The 16245-nt window shown below is 42.0% G+C and overlaps 1 protein-coding gene across 1 annotated transcript in view; it reads left to right on the plus strand.

Annotated features, from left to right (window-relative positions):
- Positions 1–14806, plus strand: part of tshz1 (teashirt zinc finger homeobox 1) — a 232088-nt gene extending 217282 nt beyond the window's left edge. The window contains exon 3 of the mRNA XM_073050550.1: positions 9664–14806. The gene's annotated coding sequence lies outside the window, so the exon portion shown is untranslated. The remainder of the gene's footprint in view (positions 1–9663) is intronic.
- The last annotated feature ends 1439 nt before the right edge of the window (positions 14807–16245 follow it).

Consider the following 16245-nt stretch of genomic DNA (forward strand, 5'->3'; position numbering starts at 1 on the left):
CACGTCTTGTGGCCAGTTTCTTTTCGCTCACCCACATTACACAGCAGCACACCGCCAGTGTTGCACATGGACTTTTCTTGCCAAAAAAAAACAAAAAGTATCACGTGAGGACTTGTTACCTTGTCATCAGTTGTTATGCTTGTGGTACTGGGAAGTCAGGTGGGCGTGAATAACACACATGTGAGACAGAGGGGAGAAGAACAAATGTGCTGCTGTTTATTTTGCTTGTAAACCATCTACTCAGAATGTCCTCTCACATTATGTTCAGTACATAACACACAGGGAAGCTTGACAGCAATCCGTACGGGTCAAAATATACATGAATACATAACAACAAGTGATCTGTTAGATCATTTCTCAATCTTCCATGCTCTAAGGTCCTAAATAAATAATAATATTCTAGCCTGTCCAGCATCTCCCTATAACTCAGTTCTCAAGTCATGGCAACATCCTTATAAATCTTTTCTGCTTTCCAGTTTAATAATATCTTTTTATGAGAGGGTGACCAAAACTGAACACAATTCTCCAAATGCAGCCCCATTTGTGACCTGCATAACCAGACAAGGACCTCTCAATTTTTATAAACCATTGGTTTTAATGAAAATCTCACGCATTATAATTTTGGACTATGTACATCTGGTCACAGAATATTTTCAGTGCACATTGTCATTCTTCTAGTGTCATTTTCACACATAATGCCATCACAGTGCTCGGTGTTCCCTTATGACATTCCAACAGAAATAACTTCTAAGAGTCATGACCTACAAATTTCTGTTCTATAACTTCATTCTGAGAAAACTAGGAGAACATCTTGGGGTAAGTCATCAAGTAGACACGAATCAAAGTGATTGGGACATCAGTGTTTTGGTCCCTGCAGAGCCTTTACTGCTCTGCACATTGCAATCAGCTTTGCTGTGCTTCACAGTGCCTAATGAATATCATCACAGCAGACCTATCAGCTGCAATCTCTGCAGTCTGCATCTCGCAGTGACTTGGGACCACTGGTGGCAGGGGACTTGATTGGTACCAGCGTTTCTAGTGGAATGTGACCACAGTTGCTCATGACACATGTTCCCCCAGCACAGCACCCTCTTCGCTCTCAGTTCCGTATAACAGCTGTGTGTCATTGCCTCTGGCTTCCAGGGAGCTTGCATGCAGGATTGACACAGCAGTTGGATGCTCAGCTGATGCTATGAATTAGTACACCCAGCATTCTATCAAGGAAAATGGCGCAAAGCATCCTAATAAGTTTTTAAAAGATGATTTTCACGAATTAAGCTTATTTAGTTGTATGTCCCTAACTGAGCACTTAGCATACCAGAAATGGGTGAAATATAACTTCTGGGTAAAGTTATTCTTTCAGATAAGTGAAAAAAAAATGTTTATTCATTCATTAGTATTTACATTTGTGGGAGCCTGCCTTTGATTAATTTCAAACACATATTTTGTACTTCATAAGATATTATGGTTCTCATATATTTTTGCTATTTAGGGCAAATACAGATTTTCTGCATCTCTTGATAACGGTTGGAAATTGAAAAGTACTAAATTTAGTGCATTTAACAAAAAATAGCTAAATCTTCCAACATCGTCTCCCACTCCAGGTTTACATTGCTAATCATGTGTACCTGACATCCTGCTGGAGCTTTGCCCCACTGCTTGATCAGTAAGGGAACAATCAAAAAGGAAGTAATTTCAGTTTTCCTGCTCTTTCCACATAACTGACTATTGTGGGTTATCCCCATAGCCCTCTAGAAACATACCTATGACCAGAGTCTCTGATGCAAACCATTCATGAATATTTGCAATATGGACTTTGATTTTAAATGCAGAATGCCTGCAGATCTGAGTTTTAATATTCATGAAGATATTTTCTTAAAAAAAAGATATGGATGTGCATCGAGTAGATTGAATGGTTTATTTGGGATTTTATCTCTTTAGACGGTGATGAGAGTTCATTCAATTAGGGCTGAGATGAGGAGAAAACTCTTTACTCAGTTGGTTGTAGATCTTTGGATTACTTTCCCCTAGCAGGGTCATGGATTCTTAGTCACTGAGTATGTTTAAGGCTAAGATCGAGATAGCCTTAAACATCTAAGGGATCCCAGTGAACAGAGGGCAAAAGAGAGACGAGGTAGAGGATGGAAAATGGTCTTACTAAATGGTGGAGTGGCAATATAACTGACTTCCCCTTCTGGCTCTAGCTAACAGAGTTTAGAACCCAAGGTCATAACCTCAGGGGCCAGTCATTTAACACTGAGAAGAAGAAGAGTTCCTTCTCTCTAAGTTCTGTAGACCTTTGTAATTCTCTCCCCCACAGCTCTCCAGACATTTGAGTCATTATATATATGTTCAAGGCTGGAATTTCTGGACTATGAGGGAATGGGTAGTTATGGGAGTCAGACAAGGAGTTAGGTTTCAGGCAGAAAATCAGCTAGGACCTTGATTCCATTATCTTAGTGTAGTTAGACATAAAGGTCAGCATAGGCATGATGGGCCAAAGGGCCAATTCAGTGTTGTACTACTCTATGACTTTGGACTCTGTGATGTTACAGAATACATTAGACAGGCTGTATGACCTTCTCCTATTTCTTATTTTCTTAATGGTCGACATAAAATATATTTGTGCTTTGTTAAAAAAGCAAGCCATGAAATTCCCCCGACCATGGTCTGTCAGGGTGATGATAGAGATTATACTCTCTGGAGAGGGTGATCTGTGAATGCTTATTATGGATGATTACTCTGCATTCTCAGTTCTTCCAACTCATTGGCAATTTGGTCTCTAATGGCGCTAAACTAGTCTCTTAAAAATGATTGGAATTAATGTAATCTTTACTCTCCTCTGTCACTAAAACATGGTGTAGTGTATTAATGATGGAGTCATAACTTGTTGATGACTTATTAATGGTTATTAACCTTCAATGAACTTTAATATTTTGTGAACTGAGTGAGCTGTTTGCTTTCAAGCCATTATTATTCAGTCCTAATGGGCATTCCCACAACTCAACATGTTAAGTGCTAAGGCAAACACGTTAATGGTTAATATATATTTCAAGCACTTTTTGTGCTTTATGCAATCTTACTTCATAAGTGGCAACTTATAAAGGACTTCCAAGCTAATGGAATGAAATTAATATTCTGCCATTATTCACTGTATACACTCCATGTTTTGCAGATATTTGGTTCTTAATCAAAACCATTTATTCCAGTTATTACAGGAGAAGAAAACAATGATAACCCCCTCCAGTGTTTCTTAATTTCTTCTCTATTGTCCTCTTTTGGATATGATTCCTCTACTGTGTCCTCTATTTTCCTATCTGACTGAGGTGTAGAAAACAGCTCACCCCTAGCCTTTCCCCAACTCTTTGTCTTCTCACTGTCCAGCTCTCAGCTTTTCATGCTCCTCCTATCTCTTCTCCCCGACCAGTTCTCCAGCACTATTCTTGAGCTGTTTAACGCTAGTAGACATAAGTACAGGGAAAGGGGTCAGAGGGGACCTGAGGAAGAACTAGGTGGTTGTAATCTAGAATGGATTGCCCAAGGGACTGGTGGAGATAGAGACTCTCATAAAACTAATATAGACAAATAAATGAATTACCAAACTGCTGAAACCTGCACCAACACACAGGATGCTGGAGGAACTCAGTGGGTCAGATAGCATCAATGAAGAGAAATAGACATTCGACATTTTGGGTCGAGACCCTATATCTGGACGACCTCAGAACACCTCCTGTGTTCAGAGACTAGTCTCTATGAGCACCCCCCCCCCCCCAACATTACAGCAATTCAGCTCATGCAAGTTTACCTTTACAGAATTCACAAAACATAATTTAAAAAAAAGAAAATTGAGATGCGGAATAAAATTCACTCTCATGGAATTTATTTGGAAAATGTAAATGAATGTAAAAAGTTAATATGTTTCAACTCAGGTTTATTGATGCATGTGCAAGGTGCACTGAGTTCAAGAGTTAAAACAGTGAGTTCAAGAGCCTGGAAAATATTTTGCAGCTTTATAAAACTCTGGTTAGGTGACTTATGGAGTATTACATTCAGTTCTAGTCACCTCCGTTATAGGAAGAATGCGGAGACTATGGAGAAGGTGCAGGAGAGGTTTACCAGGGATGACACCTGGATTAGAGGGCATGTGCCATAATAAAGGGAAGTTGGACAAACTAGGATTGTTTTTCTGAGGAGAGACATGACAGAAGTTTATAATGTTATGAGAGGCATGGGCAGAGTAGACAACCACTATTGTTTTCCCTGGGCCAAAATATATAACACTAGAGGGCATTCATTTAAGGGAAGAACGGGAACATACAAAGGAGATATGCAGGGCAAGTTTTTATATGCAGATAGTGGTGAATGCCAGGAATGCTCCTCCAGGGGTAGTTGTTGAGGCAGATATGATAGAAACATTTTAGAGGTTCTTGGATAGGCACATGAATATGCATAGAATGGAAGGAGATGGGCCATGTGCAGGCAAGAAGGGATTAGTGTAAATAGGTATTGTTAGTTTAGTTAGTTCAGCACAACATTGTGGGCCAAAGCGCTTCTTTCCATGTTGTCCTGTTCTAACGTTTTAGATGAAGCAGCTTTTGCATAATGGTGAGTCATGATATGGCCCAACTGATTCCATCTGCCCATCATCCTTTCCTAATCTGGTCCCTCCCATCAGCCAGGAGCCCCGTCTCACCCCTCCCTCTCACTTCTACATTCAGGCTTTCTTCCCTTTGCACCCTCTGCTTTGATCATCCCATTGCCATCACGTTGCCCGAGTCACTGAGTTCTTCCAGCAGTTGGTTTCTGGGAAAGGATATTATAAAAGTTCAGTCAAAAATTTTAAAAAAGAAGCATATGCAAGGTTTTGGAAGCTGAAATCCAACAAAAGCTTTGAGGAGTATAAAATAACCAGGAAAGAATGTAAACAAGAAATTAGGAGGGGTAAAAGGGACTATGAAATGTCTTTGACAAATAGGATTAAAGAGAATCCAAAGCATTTTATATCTACATTATGGGAAAATGAGTAGCAAGGGAAAAGGTAGGACTTTTCAAGGACAAAGGATGGAATTTATGTATGGACTCAACAGGAAGTGGATGAGGTCTTTAATGTGGAATTTGCATCTGTATTCACCAGGGAGAAGGACATGGATAATGGTGAGATAAGGGAAGGGTATGGTGATAGCCTAGGGACATGTTAGCTTTAAGAAGGAGGAGGTTTTGAGTGTCTTGAAAAATTAAAGTGTAAAGTCCTGAGAGCCTGATGAGATCTATCCTCGGATATTCGAAGTTGAAAAAGTTCGGAGTACATATATGTCACCATGTACATCCTGAGAGTCATTTCCTTGTGGGTATTCACTGTAAATAAAAAGAAACACAATAGAATCAATAAAAGACTACATAACAACACCAAAATACAACCAATGTGCAAAAGACAACAGACTGTGCAAATACAAAATGAAAAAAAACAAAATTATAATAACAAATATGTGAACAATAAATGTCGAGAACGTGAGATGAAGAATCACTGAAAGTGAGTCCATAGGCTGTAGGAACAGTTCAGTGTTGGAGTGAATGAAGCTGAATGAAGTTATCACCTCTGGTTCAAGAGCCTGATGGTTGAGGAGAATATACAGTTCTTGAACTGGTGGTGTGGGTCCTGAGGCTCCTGTACCTCCTTCCTGATGGCAGCAATGAGAAGAGAACATGGTCTGGATGGTGGAGATCCTTAATGATGGATGCTGCTTTCCTACAACAGCACTCCACGTAGATGTGCTCAGTGGTGGGGAAGGTTTTACCTGGGCTGGGCTGTACCCACTACTTTTTGATGATTTTTTCACTTAAGGGCATTTGTCTTTGCAAACCCGGACATGATGCAACCAGTCAATATTCTCTCTACCACACATCTATAGAAGTTTGTTAAATTTTTCAGTGACATGCTGAATCTTTGCAAACTTGTAAGAAAGCACAGGTCTGCCATTTTTTTTTCTTAATGGCACTTACGTGCTGGAGTTCAGACAGATTCTGTGAAATTATAACATCAAGGAATTTAAAGCTGCTGGTCCTCTCCGCTTCTGATCCCCCGACAACGACAGGCTCAGGTCCTCCAAATTCCTCCCCCTGTAGTCAATAATCTGCTCCTTGGTCTTGCTGACATCGAGTGAGAGGTTGTTGTGGTGGCACCACTCAGCCAGATTTTTGATCTCCATCCTATATGCTGATTCCTCACCACGTTTGATTTGGCCAATGACAGTGGCGTCGGCATACTTAAATATGGTATTGGAGCTGTGTTTAGCCTCACAGTTATAAGCGTAAAGTGAGTAGAGCAGGAGAGCTAAGCACACAGCCTTGTGGTGTGCCTGTGCTTATGATGTTTGTAGAGGAGAAGCTGTTGCCGATCCAAATTGACTGGGGTCTACAGGTGAGGAAATTGAGGATCCAGTTGCACAAGGAGGTATTGAGGTCTAGGGTCTTAGAGCATATTGATTAGCTTTGAGGAGATGGTGATATTGAATGCAGAGCTGTAGTCAATGAAGAGCATTCTGATGAATGTGTCTTCACTGTCCAGCTGTTCCAGAGTTGAGTGAAGAGCCAATGGGATGGCATCTGCTGTTGACCTGTTGTGCTGGTAGGCACATTGGAGCGGATCCAAGTTGCTCCTCAGACTGGAGTCGATATGTTTCATCACCAACCTCTCAAAACACTTCATTACAGTGGATGTAAGTGCTACTGGTTAATAGGCATTGAGGCAGGTTACCATGTTCTTCCTAAGCACTGGTATAAATTAATCCCTCTTGAAACAGGAGTGTACATCAGACTGCTGAAGCAAGAGGTTAAAGATATCAGTGAACACACCAGCCAGTTGAATAGCACAGCTATTTAGTACTTGGCCAGGTACCCCATCTGGATCAGATGCTTTCTGTGGGTTCACCCTCCTGAAGGATGCTCTCACATTGGCCTCAGAGACTGAGATCACAGAGTCGCCAGGAGCTGTGGGAGTTACTGAAGTTCCCTCCCTGTTTTGATGGTCAAAGTGAGTAAAAAATGTGTTGAGCTCATATGGGAGCGAAAGGTTGTTTTCACTTATGTCGCTTGGCTTCACTTTGTTAGAGGTGATATCAGTCAAGCCCTGCCATAGCTGTTCAGTGTAATTCTAGTGTCCAGAATTACCACTTTGCATGTAAGATAGCTTTCCAAAGGTCTTACCTGTATCTTTTGTCCTTTACTTGGTCACTACTGATCTGGCCCTTAGCAAGTTGTGGATCTCTTGATTGCTTCTGGTTGGGGAAGACTGAATGATTTTGTGGGAATGATTGTTTCTAAGACTGATTCTATAAAGTCTTTGACAACCATGGAATATTCATTCAGGTCCTCTGATGAATCCTTGAACATGGCCCCGTCCATCAACTCAAAGTAATCACATAGTTGCTCCTCTGTGGCTCCTCTGAGAGAGGGAAGGGAAAGATTGCTGGGACAATGACTGAGACTGGAAGACTGGAGAATAGCAACTTTGTTCCTTTGTTTAGGAAGGGCAACAGAGACAAACCAAGAAATTATAGGCTGACAAGCCGTACATTAGTGGGAGTGAAATTATTGAAGACTGCTCTTATTGACATGAATTACGAGCATTTGGAAAAGCAATAATTTATTACTAGTAGTCAGCATGGCTTAATGTGTGAGAGGTCCTTTCTCACAAATTTGCTAGAGGTTATTGAGGAGATGGTGAAAATGATTGATGTGAGTAGGACAGTAAATGTTGTCACCACAAACTTCAGTAAAGCACTTGACAAGCCCTTCGTGGTAGGCTGATCCAGGTTAGATCACATGGGGTCCATGGTGAATTGGTAAATTGGATTCATTGGCTTCATCAAAGAAAACAGACAGCAGTAGTAGTGAGTTTGTTGGACTGGAAGTCTATGACCAATGGTGTTCTGCAAGGATCAGTGCTGCAACCTCTGTTCTTTGTGATATAGATCAATAATCTGGATGAAGAAATAGATGGTAGCTGGTGCAGTAGGTTTGCAGATGACATGAGAATTGGTAGAGTTGTAGATAGCAAGGAAATTTATTAAATGACGCAACAGGATATATATTGGTTAGAAATCATGGTAGGGAAATTGCAGATCAATAGAATGTCATCATAGTCAGAACAAGATTGTGCAGAAACTTAGTACAAAAAATCCAGAGAGACAATTCCAGAATAGTGCAAGAGGTGTCTGTAATGTTCGGTTGCTGGCTGTAGTGATTAAGGTTTTACCGGTCAATTCAATACCTGATGGTCATTGGAGAGTAGCTGTTGCTGAACCTGGTGGTGTGGGACTTTGGGCTTCAGAAACTCCTGCCTGAGGGTAGTAGTGAGAAGAGATCTGGATGGTAAAGATTGTGGTGACTGATGCCTCCTCCTGGAGGCAGCACTTTCTGTCGAGCTGTCAATGATGAGGAGGGCTGTGCCCACTATCATCTGCAGCTTCCTGGACAAAAGTGATTGCGTCGTACTCAGGACCTTGATTTGGTTTGGAGGATTGGACTTGGCTGTTGGGGTTGTGATGGGTTTAAAGTGAAGAGCTAGTGACTTGCTTTTGGGGCAGAATGGTAGTGCTTTAAGGTCTGAAACAGATCTTCCATCAAGGGTAAGTGGCTAAGGATCTGCCAGCTCCAGTCTGACTGGCAACCCCCTTAACGACAAAGGCCTACTTCAGTATGAATCATCAGGCAGCATCCAAACCACATGGACATGAAGTGGTGTCCAGCTGGAAAGTGACCACCCATGTCCTTCATCTGGTTCTGGTCCCACCTGCCATCTACCTCTCTCCTAATGGTTCCCATTATCACTTCCTTTATTTATCCGGGTCCATCACTGGTTACCCTTTGTGTTCCTGCTCATCTCCCTGCAGCAGCTGTCTCCAACCCACCCCTCCTCCCAAACTTTTTCCATCTTCCTCTCCTTTTCTGTCTCTCTTTGTCTGTTTCCACATGTAATTCACGTGCCGCTACCTCCCAACTCCACCCTTGCTCCCCTCCCCGACCCGTCATCTTTCACCCTTCCTCAGTCCACCAATCACCTCAGGCTCTTGTCTCATCATTCCCCATCTCCCCTCTCAGTCCTGACGCAGTGTTTCGACTCAGTCCTCCTTTCCCACCAAAACTGCTGCTCGACCCACTGAGTGACTTCAGTGTCTGTGGTCTCCCGTGTCTCCCTGGTACTCTTATCCATTGGCTTGTGTGAACGTTGTGACACCAAGAAATGTTTATCTCACCTTCCAATTCAATATACCCCACTGTATTGTTGCAGCACAACTTCTCTATTCTTATACTCTAGATCCCTGAGGTATTCTGTCAATTGGGGTTTAAAAGACTGAGGAATTGAAGTCATCCTGTTGGTGATAATTGCACAGTAATAAAGCATATTATTTTCCTGAGTAAATGGATGTTTTATAATTATCAATACTTAATGCAGAGAGAAATCACGTCAAGAAGAAACAAAAATTACTGAATTTAATGCCTGCATCTCGAAAGTATGTGGTATTGTTTTTAAAAATAATTGCAACTTTGCAAGTTATTGGTGAAATACTACCCGGATAATTATTTCTTTTGGGTGCAACTCTTCTCCTTAACAATCTCTCATTTTTTGACATGTGGTTTTTTTCTGTTCTCTCTCTTACACAGAAAGAAGATGCGGAACAAGCTTCTTCGAGATTGTGCCCACTTTGTGGCCTGTCCTCCTGATGCCCTCTGCTTGCCCCTCAGTCATGCATCACTCTTTCTGTCACATTGAACTCCAGATGCTCCTACCCCAGAGAAATGTTCTGACTCCAGCAATTCTTCTTCATTCTCACTAACAATTTGGTAATGAAATATTGATTTTTAGTTAGATTCATATTGATGCTATTAGGTTTGCATCGATAAATCATGTTGGGCTCCTCTACGAACAGATATAGAGCGCTGTACTGAACTCTGGAGATTATGTCCAAGTACACTGATGTGTTAATTTGATGGATCTTTCACCATTAGAGGGGTAAGAGTGTGTGTCAGGAGACAGGGGGTAGGAGGAGCAAGGTGATAATAAGAGAGGAAGACGTTATTTTCCCCCATGTTTTTCTCCTGTGTTTTTTTTAAACTAAGCACCTACATTGACATGTTGTTTGATGGGAGAATGCAAATAAATTAGGAGCTGCACCGGCTAATCTGCTCGGAGTGAAGGTGGTGCTCACGAGGCAGGGAAGGACATGGTCCTCCTTATCTGAGCGTGCTCTGGACTCCTTGTACGTGTCTGCAATCTCAGGGCTTGTGTGACCTTTTTCCACACCCCCTCCCCCTTCTCAATACGGAAAGGAATGTGGATGAATGCAAAACAGCTGCTCTGTACAACGACATGTCTGCGTCAATGGACAGACAGGCGGCCAGTCCTCACCGGAAAAAGACCAGCATGGATGGTGGATCATAACTCATTACCACTGTGTAGGGTCAAGTACCCCAGGACTGTAAGGAGTGGATCAACGGATATATAAGTGTCAGCAAAGAAGACTGATTGCGTACGTTAAAGTGTTCAATCTGCCAGACAGGACCGGCTGTTCTTCACCTCTCCCAAGTCAGGGATGCACAGAATCCTGGAAGTTTACAAATTTGTTAGGACACTTATTCACTGAGTCTAAGCCTAAAACAACATTCTGTATGTCTGCATAGAAAGGCATTGCACATCCTTTCATCCTTGAATCCTGCTTGACTGCCCATTGTTCATCCCACTAGGCACTGGAGGCAGCAGACGTTTAGTAGGGACTGTGTGTATGGTAGGGGGGTTGTTGCAGGTAAGGTTACAGCATAGCCCTGAACAGCCCTGTCCCTCTTGTATCCAGACTCTAACAAACTGTCACTCTTCCTTTGCATTGTCCCACAAGGCTGAGGATTTATGACGAGCAATTTATCAAGGATTTATGTTTGGGAGGGGAAGAGAATGGATTCAAGAATATGGTGGATGGGGATGACTGAACCTCTAATTTGGATTAACAAGGCAACTTTGAGGATTGTTATGGCAAGTTACATATGCAGACCAACTCACTGTCAGTACCTTGAAGTAACTATAAGATAATCTAGACTTTAAGACATGTTGAATCCATCATGCACTGAATATAAAGCTCTGCAGTATTAGTTCTCTATCATAATATGGTAGGTCCACACAACCCATAGTTTTAGAAGATCACCAACACTCCTGTGGTCTTGGGCCTGCTTCTTGGCTGCTACTTCAACCAATAGAACATAACTATTTATTTTCCACAATTTAATCTTTCTTCTCGACTGAATTTCTTTCAAGTTCATTCCACAGTTTAGGTAAGGCCTTGTTGATTTGATACCACATGGAAACAGATCCTTCAACACAACTCACCCATGTCGACCAAGGTCCATCCCATCTAAGCTAGTCCCTTTTGCCTGCATTTCACCCACATCTCTCTAGCCTTTCCTATCCATTGACCTGTCCAAGTACCTTTTAAATGTTGTTATTGAACCTGTCTCAACTATTTCCACTGCCTTCCATTCCATAAAGGTATCACCCTTTGCATTAGAAAGTTGCCTGTCAGGTCCCGATTAAATCTTCCCTCTCTCAGCTTATACCAAGGTCCTTGATACCCCAATCCTGGGAAAAAGACTGTGTGCATTACCCCTATCTATGCCTCTCATGAAGTTATACATCTCTATAAAGTCTCCTATTAAAGGTGGCATCCGTCGGTCTCGAGAGACCATGGATCTGCGCCTGGAGTTTCCAGGGCGCAGGCCTGGGCAGGGTTGTATGGGAGACCGGCAGTTGCCCAAGCTGCAGGCCTTCCCCTCTCCATGCCACCGATGTTGTCCAAGGGAAGGGCACTAGGACCCATGCAGCTTGGCACCGGTGACGTCGCAGAGCAATGTGTTGTTAAGTGCCTTGCTCAAGGACACAACACGCTGCCTCAGCTGAGGCTCGAACCAGTGACCTTCAGGTTACTAGTCTGATGCCTTGCCCACTAGGCCACACGCCAACAAAGTCTCCTATACTACAATGAATAAAGTCTTGGTCTGCCCAACCTCTCCCTGTAAAGTATTCCCTAGAGTCCTGGTAAAATCCTCACAAATCTTTTGTGTTCTTTCCATCTTAATGACATCTTTCCTGCAGCAGGGTGACCGAAACTGAGCACAATACTCCCAAGTGCAGGCTCACCAACATCCTGTACAATTGTCGAATGCCTCTCCCACTTTGCCCTGCAACTGAGCGTTTCAAAGTAAGTGGCACTCGATAAGTCAGGGTCAGCACAGCAGGCTTCCATAAATAAGTGGAAGATGTGTGTGTGCTCGGGCCATGTTGTACACAGGCTTCAGGTGAATAGGAGGTCTCACCTCTGAGGAGTGACTGCTTTGTGTCAGCAGTAAGCAGTAGGTGTTTCCTCCTTTCCTGGACTGTCTTGCCCCCGGCTGAACTGGGACAATAATATCTATAGTTTCCCTTCAAGGCATCGATTCATTCTCTTGCGGAAGGTAATCTCAATTGGCCGAAGCTTCTCCATAACTCACCCTGGAAGGCTTCCTAACAATGTATGCAGGCTTGAAGTGGAAAGAAGAGACGGCAGAACCGTCAAACATTTCAGGCGTACCATTCTGGGGTAATGAAGCGTGCCTGCAAAATATACCCGTACAAGACTTGATAAAGATGAGCTGACACACCAGTCCAAATAGGTTCTTTTGTGTGTCTGCACACATCTGTCCATCAAGTTTTCCATCAGGATAGACAAGTAGCAATAATAGGAGCAACTGCAGGAACGGCAAAGGATAAAAGGGAAGGTAACAATTAAAATCATCTCTGTACTTCATTGAAACTGAATCAAAACTGTAAGACTGACAAGTTCATCTTTTGAATCTTTTTTTTAAGCCCCAGTACAGTAAAACTCTGATAACCTAGCGTCCAGATTGTTTAGCATCAGACTCACTTATGAGTCCAAAATATGAATGGCAGGACCCAGTGTGTAGGTGGGATCAGTGGCTGGAGCTGGGATTCCAGTGAGTGATGGGATAAGGGTCGGGGCTGTGGCCCAGATCCATTATTTGGATGTTCAAAACACCAGAGGTTAGGAACATGAGCAGGATAGTGGCAGGAGATAGAGCCCAGAGTGCCTGTATATATATTTTTTCTTTCCCTTTAAGCTTATTGGGCTTGCCTGAACATGTATTACACTAGTAATACATGTTAAAAAAGTGCTTTGGGGTATCATTAGGAGTAATGTTCTATAGTCCAGAAAATCTGCCTGTAAGATACCATCAAAATCCTGAATGTGCTAGACTATTGGAGTTTAACTTGTATAAACTTATTTAATCACCTGATCACCTGTCTTTAATGGCATGTTTCAAAGACGGAAACAGGTTTATCTACCCTTTAGCTCCAGTCGGTGGGATTTCCCTGGATTACACAAGTGATAAAACACAATACTGACCTGCAAAGTGCTTGTATCCTGACTCGCCAATACCTCCTGGATGCCAAACTATGTCAGAACCGGGACAGAGGGAACTTCATGTGGTATCTGAGTTAAATAAGACTGCCACCCTGCTATTTCTAACACATTCCTGGCCTATCTCCCATCTCAATGATAAGAATAATTAGCCAGTCTGAATTTTATATTCACCCCCTTACCATGCGACTGAGAGTGTCTGCAAGTAGTATTCGATTCTCTTTCACCTCCCGACCGACCCTGTTCCCATTTTAGATCTCAAAGGTGGCAGAGGGTCTCCTTGTTACCCTCTCCCTACCAGGGCATGTTGTATATTTACCCTCACTACCACGATGCAATGGTATCTGCTGTATATATGTTCAGGTACAAGACGTGTTTCCTTACTTGATCTTTTTAGTTTATATAAAAAAAAGTTGAAGAAATGTAATGCTGCACTGCCCCTTTCTGGGAAGATATGTACATATGTAAAATATTTAAATGTGATAACTTAAAACACTGATTGTAGATTCTACTGTGTTTAAATTTTACCCATTGTTGGTACACTCATCACTCTCGCCCCTTTGCAAGTGCACAGTACTTCCTTGCTATCTTACTGACTGCTTTGTACATTTCCCCTGAACTCACAACTTTAAATTTCCGCCACATTAGTGAGACCAACTCTTTTTTAAGACAAAATAAAATCTGAGACTTTTTTGAAGCCAGCTGGATTCCCCTGATGGTGACGGAATATGTGGATGCGTCTTAATAACCCGTGCACTTATTTATTAAAATTAACAAGAGAAAACAAATCATTTGTATGATAAAAATATATATTTAGATTTTCCAAGCACAACACTGAGAAAATGAAAAAAAAACAATGTCTCTTTTTATGTTTCATAAAGATGTTACTACCATTATGGATCTTTTTTGCAATAACAGGCTTAATAAACACTGTAATGATATTTAAGTCACTGTGAATTGTTCTTCATGCCTTGAAGCAAGTGAGTGGATAAATGTCAGAATATCCCATGCAGTTTCTCAAAATGTCAAGTCCAGCTCCTAAATGGTGTGGTTGTAGGCTGTCTTCAATGCCACAAACATGCTCAAATGACTCCTGTCACTTTTATTTTTAATGATGTAAGCAGAGTTTGCACTGGTCTCTGGAACGGGTAGCAGATTCATCTCTAATACCAAATATCAGTCCATTCACCTTCAATCTCCCTCAGTTTCATCTGAATAGAATGAGGCAGCATATTGTGTCTTTTACCAACACATTTGATTTGAATGGGAACTGAGAGTCTGAATTGGTTGAGAACCAGGCGAACTTTGTGACAGAAATAAAATCCAATTGATTGTACTACTCACTTTGTAGAAAGGTTGCAAGACTAATTATATGAATTTTCAAAGGAATACGCTCAGTGGCCACTTTATTAGGTACAGGAGTGGAATCTGGTATGCTCTTCTGCTGCTGTAGCAAAATCCACTTCCAGGTTTGGCATGTTGTGTGCTCAGAAGTGCTCTGCTGCAAACTACTGTTGTAATGCTTGGTTATTTGTGTTACTGTCACCTTCTTGTCTGCTTGAAACATTCTGGCCGTTCTCCTCTGAGCTCTCTCGTTAACAGGGTGCTTAGCCAACAGCGCTGCCATTCTCTGGATGTTTTTCACATCATTCTCTGTAAACTCTAGACTCTGTTGTCTGAAAGTCTTAGGAGATCACCAGCTTCCGAGATTCTCAAACCGCCCCGTCTGGCACCATCACTCACTCACATCACATTTCTTCCACATTCTGATGTTGGGTCTGACCAACAACTGAACCTCTTGATCATGTTTGTGTGCATTTTATGCCTTGAGTTGCTGTCACAGATTGGCTGATTAAATTTTTGCATTACTGAGCAGGTGTACCTAATTGAGTGATCATACAGTGTATTGATTTATGATTCTTACTGATAGCTTTCCTAACTGGAAGCAGCTGCCTTCTAGAATATTGCAGTACAGAAAGAGGCCATTCAGCCTACTGAGCTTGTGCTGGTTCTTGGAAAAAAAACTGGTGCAAATATTCCCACTCGTTGTCTTTGCCCACAGTTCCACATAATTCTGTTGAAGTGTTTATCCAGCTTATTTTTGAAGCTTCTTATTGAATCCAGGTGATGCATTCCAGATCATAAACTTATATTACGATGCGGCAAAATATTCTGTGCCATCAAACAAAATTTATTGCCAAGTGATATGTGATAATACAAGAAGGGCTGGCATTTTGCCATGTGAGTGTTCACAAGTTCAGGACATTTAGACAAAATGAGTGATTGTTGTCAGCTTTTCATGTGCGTTGCCTCAACTACAACCTCCCAGGGGCCAACAGTAGCACATGAAGTTGTGGGCATTTCTCCAGCATTGACGTGAGGAATCTACTCCAGCTGGATGCAACAACAAACCCATTCATTTCAGTGGAGGAGAACAATCCATTGGATTAGACCAAATGACGGTAACTTCACAGGTTAGTAATATTCATTAATTTAGAAACACAGAAAACTGGGGAAGGAGAAATCCAAAAAAACACACACAAAATGCTGGAGGAACTCAGCAGGCCAGGCAGCATCTACGAAAAAAGTACAGTTGACGTTTCGGGCCAAAACTCTTTGGCAGGACAGGGTTTCCTTTCAGGGTTTCAGCCTGAAACATCGACTGTACTCTTTTCTGTAGATGCTGCCTGGCCGGCTGAGTTACTCCAGCATTTTGTGTGTGTTGCTCAGATTTCCTTCAGCTGCAGATTTTCTCTTGTTTGTGGAAGGAGAAAGCTATTTG

The sequence above is a fragment of the Hemitrygon akajei genome, chromosome 1, assembly GCF_048418815.1.
Source record: "Hemitrygon akajei chromosome 1, sHemAka1.3, whole genome shotgun sequence".
Taxonomy (NCBI): domain Eukaryota; kingdom Metazoa; phylum Chordata; class Chondrichthyes; order Myliobatiformes; family Dasyatidae; genus Hemitrygon; species Hemitrygon akajei.